The sequence below is a fragment of the Amblyomma maculatum genome, chromosome 1 (genome assembly GCF_055883805.1).
Source record: "Amblyomma maculatum isolate TAMU_Amacu chromosome 1, ASM5588380v1, whole genome shotgun sequence".
Lineage (NCBI taxonomy): Eukaryota > Metazoa > Arthropoda > Arachnida > Ixodida > Ixodidae > Amblyomma > Amblyomma maculatum.
Window position 1 is genome coordinate 124,185,377 of NC_139344.1, and position 21,627 is coordinate 124,207,003.

At 49.2% G+C, this 21,627-nt stretch overlaps 1 pseudogene; it reads left to right on the forward strand.

Moving 5' to 3' along the window:
* Window positions 1–9,576: 9,576 nt before the first annotated feature.
* LOC146203847 (uncharacterized) lies at window positions 9,577–19,003 on the forward strand (annotated as a pseudogene).
* The last annotated feature ends 2,624 nt before the right edge of the window (window positions 19,004–21,627 follow it).

The window sequence follows — 21,627 nt, forward strand, 5'->3', positions numbered from 1 at the left end:
GAGCAGATCAATACTAGCAAACCAAGAAGATTATTATGCGTTCAGTCGGACTCGGCAACTGTGAAGCGAAGGCTATAAAGATGAGCAAATAACTATATGATCAGGAAATGAATTCGAGCACCGAATTGCCTTAAAAAAAAAGATAGCTAGGGAACATAAATACTGAGGTGTGTCCGGTATTCTACTAATTGTTTCCAATGTCGTGTAGCATTTTCAGTTGTCGAAAGTGATAAGTATTATTAGTTGCACTCTATGTTTAGGGTTCCAGACAAACAAAAAGGATGGATTTTAGGAGGGGTATTTTTTTTGCGTGCCTAGCCCTAGTGGGCGATTTCTCTGCCCGAGGGGATGCGCACGACAAACACACAGTGGGCCGTATGACAAACATCTTTAATCTCACAGGGATCGTCGAAGTCGGTGCTAGGTCGTCGTCCGGGTGGCTGCGGGTCGTTTCCGTGGAGAGCGCCAGGAGCGAAGCAGGAACGAGGAGGCAGGAACCAAGAGAGAGCGACGGCGGCGCGAGGCTTCCTTTATAGCCCCCTCGCGCGGGACCGGTTATCCCCGAACGAGCGAGGAGAGGGAAACAGGCACCGCGCAGGGGGCATTGGGATAGTGGCGCGGCCTTCGAATGCCCGGCGCGCACGGGCATTACGGATACGTGGTTCAGGGCCCCACATCTTCCCCCCCCCCCTCAGCGTCCGAACCGGGCTACGCCAACAGCAGGGCCATGTCCAGGTCCGAGCCCGGGTCGGCGTAAAATAGGGAGGCTTGTCGCCTGGCTCTGGCGGGATGCCCTCTCAGCTGGTTCGTGTGACGGTAGAAGCAGCAGGCATGGCGGGACTGTTCCGACTGGTCCCTCTCCGGCAGCGGCCACATCCTCGGGGTCACAGAGCAGCTGGGCTCGGCCACGGATACGCCTGGAAGCGGCCCTGAGCTGCAGCTCTACATCGTTGACCCCTTTCCACGTGGCGCCGTGCTGGATGCACATTGCAGCAGGCGTTTCCGCCCCGGGCACACCTGGCTTCCTGAGGCCCGTACTCCAGGCCTGGGCAGCGGGCTCCAATCCAGACTCGTTGAAGACGGCCAGCATGGCCGCGCTGGTCACAATGATGGGCCACAAACCACTACAAACTAGGGGGTACCCCCTGTTTAAGTGGCCCCTCCTTGAACCATGCGCTGGGTGCGGTTTCCCGTCCCAGCGACGGTAGTTCATCTGGCTGCTGCAAAATCTTATCAGAATGCATTCTGAAACAAGCAAAGACGTTAGACAAAGTAGTGCACTACCTTGGCCTTAGGTTATAGCGTCGGTTGCGAACCGGGTTGCTACCTGTACGCCTTACTTTGGGGGAGATCGCTGCATCGCTTTGAGCTTCCCCCGCTTCGCAGTTATCGACCTTGCGAAGGTGGTAAGCTTTCAAGTCTGCGACGTGCACCGGACCAGCGGTTTCGCCGCTCGCCAACAACCGCAGCTGGTAGGTGAGTGGCGCAGTCCGTGCCATAACTTCGAACGGTCCAACCCACTTGTGCGCTAGCGACGCGGCGAAACCACGCGCTGTGTTACTAAGCGGGTGCGTTCTTTTTAGTACCAAGTCGCCCGTGTTGAAAACGACGTGACGACAACCTTTGTTGTACTGATCCGCTTGCTCCATGCTCGCGACATCGAGGTTTTCACGAGCCGCGCGCTGCGCTGCCTCAAGGCGCTCGCGGAGCTTTGCCGCGTACTGTGTAAGCGGAGGGGGCGCGGGCCCCGCCGCGTCAAGTAGGGCGTTCTCTAGCAGAAAAGCGATCTCTTTCCCACAATTCAAGTAAGCAGGTGTCATACCCACCGACCTGTTCACGGTTGTTCTAGTGGCGAAAGCCAGTTCGGACAGCCGTGCGTCCAAATCTCTGTGCTGCTCGGTCGTCGCGACCAGCATACTCTTAACATTCCGATTCACTCTCTCGGTTATGTTGCTCTGAGCGTCGTAGGGACTCGTTTTCCTGTGGCGGATTTGAAGCGCCCGACAGGAATCAACAAAGACTTTGCTTGTGAAATACGAGGCATTGTCTGTAATCAGGTCGGAAGGGAAACCGAAACGAGTGAATGTCTCCAACAGTTTCTCCCAAATCCGTTCTGACACAAGCTTCCTAAGGGGGAAAACCTCAGCCCACTTGGAATAGGGGTCCGCTATTACCAGGATATATTGGTGTCCGCGCGCGGAGCGAGGGAGGGGTCCCATGATATCGCACGCGACCACTTGCCACGGATAGTTGCTAACTACCGGCTTCATCATGCCAGCGGGTTTCCCCGCCCGAGGCTTGGCTACCTGGCAAACAGGACATGTACGGGCGTAACCCAGCACATCCTTTCTCATACATGGCCAGGTCGCGACACGGCATAACTTGTCATAAGTCTTACTGCCGCTGCCATGGCCTGCCAGCGCTGAGTCAGGGAAGTACTGGAGGAATCGTTTCCGCAACATCCTCGGGACCACGACTCGGAAGGGAGATGCAATCGCCTCTTCCTCGTCAAGTTGGGGGATGTAGCGGAGCAGTAAGCCATCATGGCCCAGCAGATACGCGTCGTACTTGTCCTCAGCGTTCCCGGTGCAAGCTGCACTACTCGCAAGCTCCGTCAGCACCCGCTGGCATAGACCGTCTGCTTTCTGGGCCTCAATTAGCTCTTCCCTACTGACCGCTACTCCTCAAGACAGATTTCTCTCTGCCTCGCTTCTTGGCAGGCGAGTAGTCGCCGCCACCAGCTGCTTAGCCTTCTCTCTCGCAGCACATCGCCGCAACTCTGCCCGCCTCCTTTCTCTCTTTAACTACGCAGGGCGCGACACTCGCGTCCGCCCTCTCCTCCTCTCCACTAGCGGTGAAGCCGCTTTCAGCAATGCTGGTCTGCACCTCTTCTGCGCTTCTGCCAGCCTTCAACGGTGCGCGCGATAAAGCATCGGTCACCTTATTCATGCTGCCCCGGCGGTACTCAATGGCGTACGCGTAACGTTGCAACGTCAGCGCCCATCTCGCGAGTCTGCCTGCGGGGTTTTTCAGTCTCTTTAACCACGAAAGAGCCTGGTGATCTGTCTGCACGGTGAAAACCGCTCCGTCTAGGTACATCTCGAACTTTGACAATGCGAACATTATCGCCAGGCATTCCTTTTCGGTCACGGAGTAATTCCGCTTCGCCGATGTGAGCGTGCGGCTAGCGAACGCGACAGGGCGCAGCTTGCCCTCGTGTTCCTGCAACAAAACAGCTCCTACACCGGCCTCACTAGCATCTGTCTGCAAGACAAACTGCTTGTTCAGGACGGGGAGGCGCAAACTAGCGGTGTTCGCTATCGCGCGAGCCAAGGCAACAAAAGCGTCGTTCTGTTCCTTGCCCCAGACCCACTTCGAGCCTTTACGCAACAGCTGGTTCAACGGCCTAGCGAGCTCTGAACAACAAGGGATGAATTGCCTGTAGAAAGCAACCATTCCCAAAAACCTCTGCAAGCTTTTCACGTCCGTCGGGCAGGGGTAGTTCAGAATTGCCTGCAGTTTGTCATCGTTCGGTCTCAAAGTGCCATCATCAACCACAAATCCCAAGAGGTTCACTCTCTTTGATGCCAACTGCACTTTCTTTGGGTTGATCGTTATACCCGCACGTCTCATTCTTTCAAGAACGGAATTCAGGTGAATGAGATGCTCTTCGAACGACTGTGAGAATATCACGACGTCGTCGAGGTACGCCATCGCGTAGTTGAACCTTGCATCGCCCAGCACGATGTCCATCAATCGCATGAACATGCTCGGTGCATTAGACAAACCAAACGGGAGTCGAGTAAATTCGAAGAGCCCGCGGTGACAGGTGAATGCGGTTTTCTGAATGTCACCTTCCGCCACCTCAATCTGCAGGTACCCTCTGCTTGCATCCAGGACTGTGAAGAACCTTGCGTTCCCTAACGCGTACATTACAGCCTCGATCGACTGGAAAGGATACGCAACCGTAGGCGTCAGTGAGTTGAGCTTGCGATAATCAACACACAGCCTCACCGAACCATCTTTCTTTGGCGATAGAACCCCTGGGGACGCCCAGGGACATTGTGAGGGTCTCACCGCGCCGGTATCTATCATCTCGTCAAGGGCGCTGTCGAGAAGCTGTGTCTTATGCGCGCTTAACGGCCGCGGGTTACATCTGAAGGGACGCGCATCACCCGTTTCGATCTCGTGCTGAAGCAAGTCGGTTCTGCTTGGTTTCTCTGTCAAGCAATCCGAAAACGGGAGTAAAGTTTCCACGAACCTTCGGCGCTGACTACCGGTTCCTCAAAAGGACGCGATAATTACTTCTAATGGGCTACCATTCAGTGTCGCGAGGGAGCTGTCTGCCACACAAGCGTGAACGCTCGCTCGCTCAGCGACGCATTCCTGTTTGGGTGCGCTAACAAAGGGAATGAGGGGGGTTAAGGGGCTGTAGCGATAGCCGTTCTCCCCCATGTCAAGCACAATGCCTTCGCTCGAAAGAAAATCTCTTCCCAGTATAACTGGTATGGCTAAGCCGGGCAAATAGACGAAGCGATGCCTCCGCTTCCTGCCGTCAAAACGCAGGACCAGACGCACCGCTCCTTCTGCTTTTGTCGTCCCTGCTGCTAAGCTCAAAGGGGTTTCTGCTGGCCTGACACGGATGTTACATCTACGGCAGGCCTCGAAAACATCATCACCGACCAGTGACAGAGTTGAGCCCGTGTCAACGAGTGCCGAGTAGCTTTGACCAACTAACCGCACTAGCATAAAAGGGCTCGAGCGCGACAACATTCCTTGCGCTCTACAGGCGAGGGGGACAAAAGCCTCTGCGCCCCCGGGGCTGTCGCCCGGTGACGCGGTGTGGGAGTACATTTCCCATTTTCCGCCGTGGCTACCACTAAATTCTCCCGCCGACGGCGACTGGCTGGTGTTACCAATTATGGCCGCCGGCGGTCCGCGTTTCCCTGCATACGCCTTGCTTGACACTCTCGTGCCACGTGGCCCGGCTGGTTGCGATTCCAGCAAAGCCGATCGTTCACCTGCCACGCGGTCGGGGGATGCCGCGTTCCACGAAGCAGTTGGGGACGTCTTTCCCCTCTCTCCGCGCCTATGCGGACGTCGCTGGCGAGCCCAGCTCGACGCCGCTGCTCGAACGCGTACGGGTCAAGAGCGCGAGGAATCGCGGAGCCTTCCGCTGGCCTTTCCTGCCCTACCGTCATTACGTCTGCGCCCCTGGCGCGCGGCGCGGAGTCTTGGCCTCCGGCCCAGGCGCATCGAGGCTCTAGCGATTCGGCTGGCCTGGGGGGTGGCTGGTAGCGCAATTCAGCGAGTAAATCCGCCTGTACTACCTTTGCTTCCTGTGCTAGGGCCTCGAGGTTTGCAAAACCACGTCCCCGCAAATACGGCTTGAAGCGCGGATGGCATTGCCTCATCACGCGCGTGACCTGTTCTAGATCGGTTGCCGTGGGATCTGCCCTCTTGTAGAGCTCCTGCATTACGCGTACATACTCGAGGAGGCTCTCCTCTGGGTGCTGTGTGCGCAACGCTAGCTCCTCAAGCATCCGGCGTTCGTAATCGGGCAGCAAGAACTCGGCGCGGAAGCGATCTGTGAAGTCTGCCATCGACTGGAAGGCCGGCTGGCAGCGTCTCACCGCGCCGCGCTCTCAACAAGTGCCACGGGGATTACTTGCGCTAGCACCACGTCATCTGGGGAACCCAGTGCCGTCTGATAATCCTCGAGTTCTTGCAAGAACTCGTGGACTGACTTCACGTCCGTGTAGCCGGAAAAGGAGGGAACCTCTACATTTATCCGCGGACTCGAGACTGTCGCCGCAGCTGTGGCTTGGTTGGCGCTAGTCGCCGAACCGAGCTGACGAGTGAACACCGAAAACACTTCGTTCATCTGCCTCATCAAGGCGGCCGCATCGGTAACCTGCGCAGAGTCTACCGCGTCCCTCACCTCACTTCCGGACGCACTGGCGTCCGAAGCGGCGGCCCTATCTGGTACGTCTTTTCTCGGAGGCATTGCACTCAACAACTAAGGCCGGCTGGGGGCCGCAGAACTGCTGCACGCCACGACTACTACCTAGCCCGCGTCAGGAGGGCAGTCACAAAGGCTAAACACTTCATAAAACTAACATATGCACAACAAAAAATTAAAACACAAACCGCCCGACACTAAAAAACACACACATAAACCAAAACAAAATTAAAACACTGTACAAACACTCCTATACTACACTCCGCGTCATCTGCACACACGATAGCCCTAAACTCAAAATGGCGTCGCACCTAACATACAAAGGACCGGCCCTTCATGTTGCCGTGTGCCGCCACGTTGGCACAGAAATCGTCCACATGGGTGCTAATTCAGCCCCAGTTGGGTGCCAGTTGTGGGCGATTTCTCTGCCCGAGGGGATGCGCACGACAAACACACAGTGGGCCGTATGACAAACATCTTTAATCTCACAGGGATCGTCGAAGTCGGTGCTAGGTCGTCGTCCGGGTGGCTGCGGGTCGTTTCCGTGGAGAGCGCCAGGAGCGAAGCAGGAACGAGGAGGCAGGGACCAAGAGAGAGCGACGGCGGCGCGAGGCTTCCTTTATAGCCCCCTCGCGCGGGACCGGTTATCCCCGAACGAGCGGGGAGAGGGAAACAGGCACCGCGCAGGGGCCATTGGAATAGTGGCGCGGCCTTCGAATGCGCGGCGCGCACGGGCCTTACAGATACGTGGTGCAGGGCCCCCCACCCTCCACTCCTTCAAGTTTAGATATCAAGTACTTAACGTGATGAAACCATACATAGTATTCTGTGGAATACTGCGCTACTTGATAGACAGAGACAGGTGGAAGGCGACACACGAATGAAGCGCAAGCGAAATGAAACTCTGTCTATCAAGTAGTGCAGTATTCCACAGAATGATCAACCAACTGGCCCCCGTGTTTGCATACATAATATATTGTAATCAGTTTGTAATCAAACTTAAATCAGAATAAATAGCCATTCCGAGCTACTCGTGTTCGTTAACTGCTTTGAGAGCAGTATTTTCATATAAGCAAGGGAAAGTAAGTGGCAGTTACTTCTTTGCTACTGTGGTCGCAATAGGTTTTTTTAAGAATAATTTAGTGTCATCGGCCACGTTCGCACCAACTCTCTATTTCTTCAAACGTATTACGTAACTGAACTTGAACATCTTAGCGTTTTTTTCCGCAGTAATAAAATCAAGGGCGAACGTCGGATTTTGACGTCTATATTTTTGGTTGTATTGTTTCTCCCGATTAAAAAGAATGTTTGTGCTAGTACTATTTCTTGTGGAGCACCTGATGCTACTTTTAGTATTTTAAAACTGTGACCTTCAAAATAGACTGATTGTTGGCAGTGAAAGATATCAACTTTGGAGATGCGTTTGATATGGGAGAACACGGTGGAAAGCCTTTGAAAAGTCAAGAAACCGAATATCAGTCTGCCCGCGTTTATCAATTACAGACGCTAAGTCGGGATTTATGCATAATGAATAAAAATATTCCTGTATAGGTCTCGTAGTCAATATAGTTAATTTTTAGCTGTTCTCGATGAAGGTTCAAGATAAGTTATCCTTGTGCGGTCATATGGGTGATGAGTTATTGGTAAGAATTTACTGGACGCGTTCAGGAACAACACGCAGGCGTATAGTTCAGCTGGATGCTAAACACGGGAAGACAGGACAAGAAGAACACTGAAAACAAGACAGGACCAGCAAAATCTATGCACCAACTAGCCTGCAAGAATGTTCTGGCATAGTATAGTTCAGACTTCGGAAAATGGGTCAAAATTACGTGAGAGAACAAAAAAAAACAAACATGACTCGCCGCAAGTGATGTTCAAGTATCTGGCTGCTTTGTTTTAAAATTATCCTTGTGTTGCTCGAGTTCTAAAGCACATCTATGATATTTTAATATTTGAGTACTTGATAGAAAAACAGCGCAAAAGACGTGCACGGAGGAGAAGAACGGACAGGACGAGCGCTGAACTCACAACTGAAGTTTATTGAAAAAAACACAGATATATAGCCCAGCCAAGCAGCACCAAACCGCACATTAAACAAGAGAATCATGATAACCCCCCACACACACCATGTTCAAGAAATTCAACCTCATTATCTGTCAAAGCGATTGACGGTTCACTAACGCAATTTGCGTTAGTGAACCGTCAATCGCTTTGACAGATAATGAGGTTGAATTTCTTGAACATGGTGTGTGTGGGGGGTTATCATGATTCTCTTGTTTAATGTGCGGTTTGGTGCTGCTTGGCTGGGCTATATATCTGTGTTGTTTTTTTTTTTTCAATAAACTTCAGTTGTGAGTTCAGCGCTCGTCCTGTCCGTTCTTCTCCTCCGTGCACGTCTTTTGCGCTGTTTTTCTATCATGTCACCATACCAACTCGCCCAGATGTCTCTTCTTTTGAGTACTTGACTGATAGTACAGACTCTATCGCAGCATTGCTAATGAGTGAAACGAAATTCTATCGAAGTGCAGCTGGAAAAAACAAGTTTGCGCTTTGTATTACGTAGACTGAGCACTCAGATAATGCGTCATTTTTCCACACCGAAGAAACCGTGTCACTGTTCAACAATTGTGGCATGGTTGCTTAGGTGCGTTTGTAAATAATAATTATAGGCACGCAGTTAGCATGATATATCTTATTGAAAGTGTCACAAGCTGCTTCACATATAGAGCGGAAGTTGCGGGATGTCCTACCTCACATATAGAGCGGAACCTACTGGATCTCCCCGCTCCTCACAGCATGCTTTGACATGAATCTCTGGGGGAGCGACCGGCAAGCGCGCGTCCTTGATGATGGGCCACAGTGCAACCAACCGAGAGTATAAAAAGACAGCGCAGCACGCACTGCGGCAGTGCTCTCTGGGAAGATTCAGTCTTCCGGGCCACTCTCGTAGCCGCTCGCTCTGGTAAAGTGTCTAGTTTTTTCATCAGGTCTGCTAGTCCCCGGAACGAAGAAGCGTGTTCACAGTTCGTGAAGCTCCTACAGAGCTTCCTAGACAGATGGATGGAACTGTCGGACACAACGAAAGAGTGCGCAGATCTCTTTGACCTGATTCCAAGGGAACACTTCCTGTTTAACTGCGCCACTCCCCTACAAATATTTTTGAACGAAAAGAAGGACACATCATTCTCGGAAACCGTAGCAAGGGCAAAAAAGCATGTGGAGGTCCATGGCTGGTCGAACTTCGGAAAGCGAAGCACCCCGAAAGACAAGGCAGAAAATGCCATCTCCAAGACTACCGAGAGAAAGGGAACGCTGCTTCAATCATCGGACGCGAAGAGCAGCGATGAAAAAAATGTTTTATTTGTGCGCGCACGGGACACCGCCACGAAATTTCCTGGGCCGTACCTCCGACGGATAGGGACCGCCCAAGAAATGCCACAAACGCGACAAACCAGGTCATCTAAGCTTGAGATGCTGGACAAATGGGGCCTCAAACCAGAGAGAGAAAAATCGGGAGTCCGATGCAGTATGCATTGCGAACGGATACCTAGAACTTAAGGACGGAGGGAAGATCCCCGTCATTAACGCCGGTTTCACCTGTTGTGGCCGGCATGATTGGGAGCCGGACAGTTCGAGTCCTGAAGGACACAGGCTGCAACACAGTGGGAGTAAGGAAGGACTTGGTACAGAAGGAAGATATCACCGATACGAAGTATCCAGTTTACGTACTTGACCGCTCAGTCCTAAGGATCCCAAAAGTTTGGGTAGATGTCGACACCCCGTACATTAAGGGACGACTTCGCGCTAAGTTCATGCAGAATCGTCTATATGATTTGGGGCTGGGAAATGTGGAAGGTGCAAGGCCAGCAGACGACCCTGATCCAAACTGGCACAAGACAAAAGAAAACGAGACTACGAAGTCCACTGAAGTAAAAGATGGAGAGTTAGAGCTTGACACCGAGAGCACCGCGCCCATTTCGTATGCCATTGAAGCTTGCCCAGTAGTGACTAGAGCGCTGGCATGAATGGATAAATTGCTGAAAAACTTCAAGTTCTGCAAGGCCTCCCTAGTGTCTGCAGCGAAGAGTTGGTTCAAGAGCAAGGGAATGACGCGACCTTACGCTCATGCTTTGATCGCGTGGGCCCGCCGCAAGTGAACAAGAGAATGAGTAGTCACCAGTATTTCATGGCTAACTGTGTCCTTCAGAAGAAATACGCCGCCGAGTCCGGCGGCGAATACACTCAAGGTTTCGTGCCCCAAAAGTACAGATAAGCTATTCTCAAGCTGGCACACGATGGGTTGATGGGAGGCGACCATGGCGCGAAGAAACCTACTGAAGCTGCAGACAGAATTTTCTGGCCCGCAATGCAGGCTGACTTTAAGTGGTTCGTTGCCTCTTGCGATCTATACCAACGCACAACTCCGAAGGGTCACATCACACGAGCGCCTTTGGTCGGAGTTCCCGTCATTGAGACCCCATTTCAGAAGGTTGCGATCGACATTGTTGGCCCACTCAACCCGAAGTCCATTTAAGGCAATAGGTCCTGACCATGGTGGACTATGCCACTCGGTGCCCTGATGCAGTCGCTCTTCCTAGCATCGAGACGGAAAGGGTAGCCGAAGCTCTTGTCGATATGTTTTCCCATGTAGGAGTGCCCGGAGAGGTTGTCAGTGACAGAGGCACTAATTTTACCTCAGAAGTAATGCACAAGGTTAGCCATCTGTTGTCAATAAAACAGCTGCATACCTCTCCCTGCCAACTGATAGCGAACGGCCTAGTCGAATGGTTTGACGGCACGCTTAAGTAAATGCTTAAGCGCCTGTGTCAGGAGAGGCCGACCAATTGGGATCGCCACCGGGCTCCACTCCTGTTCGAATACAATGTACCCGAAGAAAACCTCGGCTTTTCCCCATTCGAACTCTTATATGGGCGAAATGTGCGTGGACCTCTCGCTGTACTTAGAGAGCTTTGGACTAATGCAATCATCGCAGATGAGTTGCGAACTACGTACGAGTACGCCCTTGCTCTATGGGACAGACTGGAGAATATCTGTAAACTTGCCCACGAAGAGCTGGAGCGCGCAGGAGAGCGTCGCAGTCGTTACTAAGGCATCAAAAGTCGCAAACGCTCACTCAAACCAAGAGAGCAGGTTCTTATTCTTCTTCCCACAGAACACAATAAGCTGCTCATGCAATGGAAGGGGCCTTTTTCTGTCATCAGTCACAGGGGCGATGTCGATTATGAAGTGGAATTGGGCTATGTAACTAAAATATTCCATATCAACATGCTAAATAAATACCAGCAAAGGAAAGACGACGCCATCGTTGCAGCCGTCGGTGCAGTAATTTCGACAAAAGAAGAGGCAGACGCTGGAAAAATAGAGCTTCCTAAGCCCTCCCAGACACAGTCAATCACGGATGTGCATATTTCGAAGATACTGACCAGCGTAGAGCAGATTACATGAGCCGGATGGAATAGTTCAGCTTGCACTACTGTCTAGATGCATTGTGTTTTGATTAGTGCAATAAAATCGTATATGATGTGCCTGTATATTTGTGCTCGCTTGATTGTTCTCGATGATCAGCGACTTGTGACATGTGCTCACGACATGATTGCCGAACTAGATTGTTGTGCTGCCATGCGGGTTCTGATCAGCGCGTAAGGGTGCTCGTCGTGAATATTAGTGAGTGGAGAACGATCTTCACTGCATCGGACGGACCCAATCCACTGCACCCCCCTACGGGGCACAATAACGTCGCTCATCAAGATTCGTAGCTTGCGGATTTCTAGAATATTCCGAGGTAATATTCTTCAGTGGGGGGCAATGTCACAAGCTGCCTCACATATAGAGCGGTACTTACGGGATCTCCCCGCTCTTCCGAGCATGCTTCGACAGGAATCTCCCGGGCAGCGACCGGCAAGCGCGCGTCCTTAACGGTGGGCCACAGCGCAACCAGCCGAGAGTAAATAAGGCAGAGCGCGGCATGCCCACGGCATGCTCTCTGGGAAGATTCAGTCTTCCGGGCCTCTCTCGCGGCCGCTAGCTCTGGGAAAGTATCTTGTTTTTTCATCCAGCCCGCGATCAACACATTGTTTCTCCTCTTCTTGTACGGCCGCCGCTACCGACCAACTCTGTTACTACGACGCCTCATCGTACAATAAAGCCCTGAGAATTCCTTTTTGCCACAGACTGTCGGTTAATTGAATATTGCTTTCGCCTTTGTTTAAACCTTGATCTGGCTTAATATTTTACGCTGTGTTTTCTGTTTAGCTCTTGCCCCTATTTACTATATCAGGAATGTGTGCTTTGTTATCTTTGTTATGGCAATGTTTGTTCATTATCGGTTTTCCCTCTTGTCATTTACCGAGTCGTCTTTTATTACTATCGTGCCATGGCGCTTTTTTTTTGTTCGGTTATTATGCAGGGTAATTTGGAATACTAGCTGTAAATATCCAATTGTTCTAAAAAAGCGACTTTGTTGGACTTACTCCTCAGACACACACTGACACGCGTACTTCACGGGTTGACCGGTCTAACTTATTATAACTGTGTTCTCAAACCTCATAGAAGGACGACAGGTATCTGTAAAGGGCATCCCGCGCCTCTGTTGGCCGTGAAGGCGCTGGTTTGTCAGAAAAAGCAAGTGCGCAGAGTCAAGTGGCAGCCTCACCTTCAATGCAGACAAAACAACTTTATCTGATTTGTTTCATAATGAATTAGCAATCAGACGTTGTCATTCGTGATAAGTGGTGGGCACGTTTACGGCCCTGCCTTGCCACGTTTTTAGAGCTCGATAAAGCATAATGCCCTTGCTTCATCCGCTGAAAATTTAGCGTGCTGGTAAAACTAAAGATACTTCACAGTAGTGTAAAGAGTGTTCATGCATTTCTTACGCTTATTTTTATTTCGCTTCATGTCTTCCTGTTGGGCGCAAATAAAATGCGACATTTATAAATTTGTGCACAGTATGATGGCTGGTGTTACTTTGTCGGTAGAGCTTTGTTCCTTTTTTTTTTTTGCCCTCTCTCTAGAACCCATTGTTGCTATATCGACATCGGCAATATACTAGTGCATCTCTTGTCAATTTTGACAATTAAGGGACTACTAAGGTTCAGTCTTCCAGCTAACAACTAACTAAATACTTTTTCTCTATGAAAGCTTTTGTTATCTGTACAAGGAACAGTAAACATGTTGGAGCAAGGGTCGCGTAAACAACGCGACCCTTGCTTTGCTGAGCAATAGTGAGCAAGCATGCATTACCCCCATGCACGATTTTACTATATATTCTCTGAACTAATGAGCACCTCCTGTGTTTCTTTCAATTTATGCATGAATGTAAATACGGGGCACCACGGCTGATTATATTTACAGTTCTCAGATGATGTACGTTGATCCTAATTCGTGATAGCCTGCGAAGGGGTTTTGTTTATAACGCCTTTTTTTTTTAAGCCATATATAGCTTTCCAGTAAGCGGCACAATATAAAATATCGTGGCAATTGTCACGTTGTTTGTGAGCCCATAGATAACAAAAAGATGATCCATCATAAACACAGAGGGCGCAATTCATATTCACCGGGATTTTAACTTGAAGCTGTGGGTGAAATCCGTTCTGGAGCGATCATACACTGCGGTTTGTACTTTAGAGCCTGACCATTTGCTAGCTGGGAGGAGTTTTAGCCGACAGCAAGACGAAAGAAAGTTAAACAATGAAATTGCAAGCATGGGTGGTGGATTCCTTTGGGAATGACTTGGCTGCATAGGTGGTTGGCTTTCGTGTATCTCCTAAGAGCTTGTATTGGATATTTTATAGTACCTTTTAATGCATCCGCCTGGCAGAGCACTGTATCGTTTACATTTGATAAAGTCCATTTCAATATAGTGCCAGGCAATCTGCGAGCAAATTTTATTTAATTAAACTAAACATGGATACCTTTACCTTTCCCTTATTTTACTTATTCGCTTTCTCATCCGGATCACAAGGGACGCCTGTGTTTTTATAGCGGTAAATAATGTCAAGGGAAGTGCTATACAGACTCGCTAGAATTATTGTGCCTTACAGATTTCCTTGAGATGGCGCGAGTGCACATGACTCACAGCAGTGGTCAAAATTGTTGTGAAACTCCAGATGCATTGTCCTGAGTCTGCACATCTAGAACATGCAATTCCCTCGCGAAAGCTGCCAGCGTAGTTGCATCTTGCTGCAGGTGGAAAGCGCGTTTTTCAGGAAACACAACCGAGTAGAGCATGCTCGCTAAGCAAATGAAGGGCACGTGACTTGTCGGAGAACAGCTATGATAAAAGAAAGCGGCCTGGTGCAAATTTGCATTTCAAGTGCTTTGCAAGTTCTGCAGCCTTCGCCTAATGTATTCTCGTGAGGGGCCCCATTATACAGAACGCCAGGCAGCTACTTTCTTTTTATGTCTACATGCTTTGCAAAGGACTGAAAGCGCTGAATACAACTCGAACAAAAAACGTCTGCCTTTATTGTGCCGTAGAGGCTAGCCTTTCACCCAGGGTCTCCTCACAGGGTCGCCTGTAAAGCTATAGTGTTCCAAAGAGCTTTTTTCACCAGTTGCACAATAGAGCACATGGGTGTTGCTTGAGGGGGCGATTTAACGAACAGGGCACATTATACACCCCATTTCTTTGAATTGTTATAGGAAAGCTGAGCTTGTGTTCGGACACCATGAAATGCTTTATTTGTATCTTTAACCGACAGCCATCGTAACAGCAAAACGTGCTTGATATGTTTAAACCAAAGCGCTCTGGTTAAATGAAAAGCGCTTCCTGCTGTTGGTCCTTTTTTTTTCTCAAACAGGCTAGAACAGGAAGCGATCCTGCATACTTCTTTCAAGATGGTTAATTTTAAATAGTAACGAGAGAAAGGAAATAATATTTTTCGTTCATGCCCAGCTTTTGCCTTTGCAGCATGCACTCCCTTTACTACGCTGACGCACTACTACTTGCATTGTGGAAGCACATAACAACGCCAGCAATGAGGGCAGAATTTCAGCCAACAGCTGTAACCTTAAAAAAATATATATGAAGACATAAGGTAGCAGCCTAACATGTGGCAACTGTAGTTGCTTAGTACGACGGAACGTTGAGCCATCCGATCACGGTGCGAGCTCAAAGAAAACATAACTGAAGAGGCGTAGTTTAACGAAAGAATATGTACACATTCCTTCAGTGCACCGCACTTTATCTAACCGTAAGTAGAATATAAACCACCAGTGAATCGTTTCAACTACCTTCTTTAGGCTTGCTAGGTGGCTTTTCTTTTTCACAGTAATTCTTAGCATGCGTACCAGAGTGTTCCTTTCTTTGTAACTGAAGATCGACAGGTCATGTCAGATCAGGGTATGCAGAAGAAAATCTTTCCACACTTAGACGCAACCACGGGACGGGGTGGGCACTTTGACTGTAACGCGGGGACGCCCTGACCGAAAGCTGCCTGCGTCTACTACAATGGCGAGATCTGCCGCAAACACCGAACCATGCGTGGGCATGACCTTTATATGGCTCGTTCGCGCAGCAGCTTTCGGGCACTACCGCGAAGCGGGTACTCGTTACAAAGCGGCCGATTAATCAGCCCGCCTTTCCGAGAACACACAGAAAGCGACGGGCGCAGAGGGCACTCACGAAATTGCGAACGCGACGCGCGCGCCGGCGCAACGTGCGTGGACGCCCGTGCGTGCTCGGCTCGACGGATGCCTTCGTGTATCGAGACAAACGCGGTGGCAGGTGAAATCTCTTCCAGCTCACAGGTTCAGCACCGATCCAACGTCGCTCACGACCGAGGGAGCAAAAGAGAAATCAGGATGGACGAGGGCAGGGAAGAAAAGGGGAGCTCGACAAACGGGCTACCTCGGCGAAGCTGTTGCCTCTAAGCCAGAATAAATATTCGTCAGAGGAACCTCCTCCGCACTGCCTCTTCCCAGCGGGCTCCTTCTTCTGGCCAATGTCCGCTGGTTGCTCTGGTCATCGGCAGTGACTCAATCCCGCTGTATAACCCTACGACCAGCCCGTCCCCCTGCTCTCTTTTTACTACTCACATGCTTGGCCTCCTCACTCGCCATCTGTATTACCGAAAGTGTTTTTATTAAATTGTTTTCCCTTCTTGCATTTTGTGACTTTCGCTAGCTACATTCACGCACCTGCGTCTGCTCGCAGCACGTAGCGCAGATAATAAAAACTTGTTGCTTGTGAAGTATCGTGGCCATCATTTGCTCTGTGCTTCCTTTCTTTTTTTTTTTTTTTTTGCTTTTGCGTTGAGATGTCGCTCTAGTCGCCATGGAGCTCGGTGCGTGCCTTTTACTGGCGCCAGCTGTTCTGAAACGGGGCATCTTGTACAGGCCTCCGTGCGTGTATTTTGTTTAGCCCTACGATCTTGTTATCGCCGATAGCAAAAAATGTAGCGAATGCTCCGCTGCAAGGTCGTACGGCGAAGATTTTACGCTGTCGCTCTCTCCGTGTTCTAAACTCTATTTCTTGCCGTATCCTCGCGTACTGCATGAATTTAGTTCCGTTGAAGGAATCCTTTCTAGCACGCCTGAATATTTGTTCTTCGCCGGCTTTGCTACCGAGAACCCGAAAAATAAAATTTTTATGCGCGAAGCACCGGCATGAATGCGTCTCATTGGGTTCGTATACGTGCAGCGCCCGTCGAATATCAGGCTCAGCGCACTAACGTTTTCCAAGACTATGAGAGTGACAAGCCTGGAAATGAAACTATAAATGGTATGTTTTGTACCGCATTCACTGGTTACACATCGTTCTTCAACCATACAGGTGGAAACTTAGTTGCCTAAGAAAGAGGGAGGAGGGGATTGCCAACAGCCAGCGGCTTTGACCGTACAGAACAGAGCCAGCCATCATTCGAGCCGTGAGCTGAACATTTTAAGCAACTCGCTCTGTTGCGCTGCCAGCAATGAAATCATAGTAATTGTTTTTCGAGTTTATCACGACTTGGTTATTTGCATTGTTTAAAATATTTCTTTCTTTTTTTATTAAGGTTTACTATTTCTTTTTACCCGCTCGACATCCAGTGTTCTATAGCTTGAAAACAGCTACTCTAGTTTTTCAAGCCATACCATATAGGAATATATATAGGCACATATAATAGGTAAGGCACAAATTTTGCCTGAAATCAATTTGAGGCTGTAGTCGTGCGAATGAGCTCTTTTTCTGGCGCATAGGCCTTAGCATGAACTCATCAAAAGCTGTCTCCGTAGCAGGTAGCGACAAGCCTAACCCCGCATTAGGCTAGCGGTTGGAAGGCGCTGTCAAGGCGTAGCCCAGGCCTAGCAAGGCATAGCAAACACACGTGCAATGACACCTGTTGAATGCCGTCACTAGGCGAGGAAATTATCAGCGGATTCCATTTAGGTGAAACAAGGCCGCAGTTTGTCCTGAGGTTAACTAAATACGTGATTTAAATCTGCGTCGACCGACCTAACGCAAATTCGCCTTCACGTGCAGCGAGAAATGGCAAACCGCGCAGGTCATCAGTAAAGCCTGGCTGCGTTTCTCATAAGATAGCGTTAACAACTCTAAGCGCTTCGATGGAGGCGAACCACAAAGGCGCCCCTGAACTGTGGGATGTTAATGCAAATTAAAATCCCTGGTGGTCGGAATTATTCTGCGGCCCTCCAATACAGCCCCCCTCTTCTTGTAGTTCCACCTTCCTCTCTTTCCTTAGGGCGCAGTTCAGCTGTTCACCCAGAAGTGTGAGAAATACTGCGTCTTTCCTTTCCTTTAAAGCAATATTTATAAAACTTATATGAAGGAGAAGTGCATTTCAATATATATTGTCATCTTTCTCTCTGCAATCAATAACACAAAAAGGAAAGTCGCCTGCAAGTTTTTATTTGTGTAGGTATGATTGGGGGGGGGGGGGGGGGATATTTATATTTCTCTAGAGTCACACGCACAAGCGTGGTTTTCAGACATGCAAAACATCCCATACCTCAAATTGTGTCGACCAAGAAGGGCTACCTTTGCTTTTAAACTCTTTTTACTATGATATCGTTTTTCATGTATCGGAATACTGTTCGTCCGATGTATTAGTTTCCGCTTTGAGCATGTAAAAATGTCTTCTTTTCATTCCCTTAATTAAGGACGTGCCTGAAACACATAACCTCAAGGCCCTCACCCCCGAGCTGGCCATTGTTCTCCGAAATCCACAGGTTCCTTGGATCCCTGCTTGTAAACTACACATATTTAATGGAAGAAGCTGGGAGCGGCGCACGCACAAAGTAGCCGCATGGTCTCAGTAGAAGTAAGGAATACATAATGGGGACTATATGCTTTATTACAGTCAACTAAAATTTTGAACACATTTGTTTAGTTTACTTGCAATTGAAGAGACCTTTCCCAATTGTTTTTTCTTTTACAGAGTGTGCACTTCAAACATTCGAACCGAATAGCACGCGTGTGACACATGTGGCATCACATGTGTCACACGCGTGCTATTCGGTTCGAATGTTTGAAGTGCACACTCTGTAAAAGAAAAAACAATTGGGAAAGGTCTCTTCAATTGCAAGTAAACTAAACAAAACGCAAATCGATATTTTCAAGAAGAGAGTACTTTCTTTCCAGTAAGAAAACGCTGGACGTATTCATTAGCACTTCACATGTGAACAATACGGACAATGTATTTTGGATTCCTTTTTCAAACGCAGCTTATCTTCAGCCTGCTCGACCCTGGCACTTCGTTGTGTGCAGGCGTCGCCTAACGGGACGAAGAGTGTCTGTCGTCGGAGTCGATAGAACCCCACGAAGCCAAGAATCTTGCAAGCGGGAGGTCTGAAAGCGCCCGCAGGAGGAAAAGGCAGCCACCGTGCGACTTTCATGAAAGGATGCTCGAGGATCAGCGGCTCTTGAGGGAGCAGTTCGCTGATGCACACTAAACCGAGATAAATGTACTTCAGGAGGGGCTCAAGTTGCAAGTGAAACTCGTAGACGCGATGGTGAAGTTTTCAATAAAAAAAGAAGTGGTATTTTGCAACCGTGTTGCTGAGTCTTGGCACTAGTGCGTTCAGTTCCTTTGATTGTAATACTCCACAAGTGCTGCCCTTATGGCGGCTGCATTTCCAACTTCAGCTTCTGGTCAGCGTGACGGCTGTGGAAATGTAGCATTGGACTGTTGCACGTCACTTGACCACTGCGGGTGGACACTGTCATTGAAGTGCTCGCAAATGTTATTCAACACGCAGCATACCCGTATAGCCAAACGAGCATTGGCCACAGAACACTCCATCCTTTTTTCAGGGAAACGGAACCTGGCCTTCATTCTCCCGAACCCTTTTTCAACTATCGTTCTTGTTCCAGACAAGCGACAGTTGAAGTTTATTTCGGCTTCACTGATAACACTCCGGTGTCCAAAGGGATTCATGAGGTTTGGTGTTAGTGGGAAAGTTTGATCACATAGTATTCTTGGTGAGATGGCTGGGGTACCCACGGTGGCCACAGGAGCTTGGAAAAGGCGACTATTTACGAACTTCGACACCCGTGAAGCGCCAAATACGTCCGAGTCGTGGCAGCGTCCAGGGGTACCGACATTGACGTATATGAATCGATACTTATGGTCGACCAATGCCAGTAGAATAATAATGTGCCTGCAAAACAAACACAAGTGCAGAGTGAATAAAGGTGAGTGTAGTATGAAACTGATCAGTACACTTACTACTATTCTTGTGGTGCTGCTTTATCAGTTTGTTTTCATTAATGGCTGTAAATTTCGTTCGGTGCAGCTCGGATATTGTCGCTTGATGAAAAAACCCGTCGCTGGTTGGATAGTTTCTATAACTGGCAATCCTGAAGATAACTGTGTTTTCATAGCTGCATTAAAATTGTATGCAAAGTGCGCTGATCTTGCGCTTATGTTAACACTGAAAGAAGATTCGAATCAAATCATGCATTTTCAAAGAGGTGCTATTATAATTGAATATTTCGCTTGATCAACGAAAGGTTTCAGTACAGTTACTTATTTTACTACAGTAAAAATGGGCCCAAAAAGAGCATTTATATGAAGCAAGCTACGTCATAACCATTTACCAGCCTTTATAGCTTAGTAGTCGGTGGCGTGTTTCTTTGCAAGAGAAATGGAGAAATGACAGACATCGAGGGCACTGATTCCTTGAGGGAAATCGCATACGGCTTCGAATTCCTGAATGTGTCTCGGCATTTCCTCTTCAGCGATAATTTTGACCCAGTCACTCTCGACTACAGAGACAACTGCTGCACAGAACCCTCTGCAAATGACGTTGACGGTTGAGCGTCCAACGCCGAAGATGTTCGCCACAGTTTTATTTTCAGCCGACAAGCACAATTTTTAGAGGCTAATGGCGACACGCTTTTCTGCAGTGATCGGGTCATGCATGTTGGTAACATGACGTTCGAGCACATGGCGCAAACTTTCTACGACAAACCGGAACATTGAAGGGTTCACTCGAAACGACCGCTTGAAGTTCTGGCCACCGAGGTGAGGCACAGTCTCCCAGAACCACCTTTCATGGCGGCTGAAAGCCTACGTCGACCTGTTGCAGCTTCTCGTGGGAAGCGCTAAGGCATACGACGTACACCCTCCCACTTTTTTCACTTGAACGCACGAGCGTCGACCGTCGAGTCGATAAGCGCCATACAACGGAACACAACGGCGAAATGAGCGAGAATGCGCGCACGCGCGCATTCTCGCTGAGCACTCCGGTGCATCCATCCCCTGCCAGGCTGTTACGGGAACCGGATCCAACCCCACCTGCTTTTTTGTGCGTTATCGCATTTCCTTCTGTTTTCTGCATACCACTGGGAAAAGATTAGAGAAGGCGACGTGGTACCGCCTGCTTTCCTGTTTGAGAGGAAGGTGTGAGTTGATAAACGAAGTAAGCGAGGTGAATTGTTGAACGAAGAACCTCTAACTTGCCGCAGGAAAGTGCCAGTTATCCATAGCAAAAACAAACAAAATGCTGATGCGCATGTAGTATAACCAGCGGGTGGATAGCGCATTCCATCCAGCGCTAGCGCTACCACCTGACCGCTTATATTTATAACTTGATGGAAGCGTTCAGAAAAGACCTCACCCCTGCTCAAAAGAAGCAGGGGTGAGGTCCCGTTCCCAGAAAAGCCTGGCAGAGGACAGCTTCACTGGAGTGCTTAATGCGCGCACGCGCTTATTCTCTCTCATTCGCCACTGTGCTCTGTCATACAGCGCTTATCGACTCGACGGTCGACGCTCGCGCGTTCATGTTAAAAACGTGCAAAGGTGTACACTTTCTGAGTAGTAACTGCCGCTTAATACAGTCTTTGACTGCCTTTGAGACGTCCGCTTCACTTTCTACAGCGAGAATCCTTGCCAAAATACATGCTATTCTGGCTTTTTCCTTGGTGTCCATGCAGTCCCTCACGACAGTCGCACAAATGTGTGAGTCTATACGAGCGGACAATAAATCCTCTTCCTCCATGTCGTTGACAGTTCGTAATGTAAACAAATGAACAAAGGTTGCTAGACGAGCTTGCTAACTTCGCTATTCCTGTGAGGACTTGAAGCAAGCTCAATAGATCTTCTTTAATTTAACGTTTGTGAACATACTCCGGCTAAATGTACTATGAATAACGTGTAATACCACGCGTATTTGATTTATATGTTTCGATACGTCGA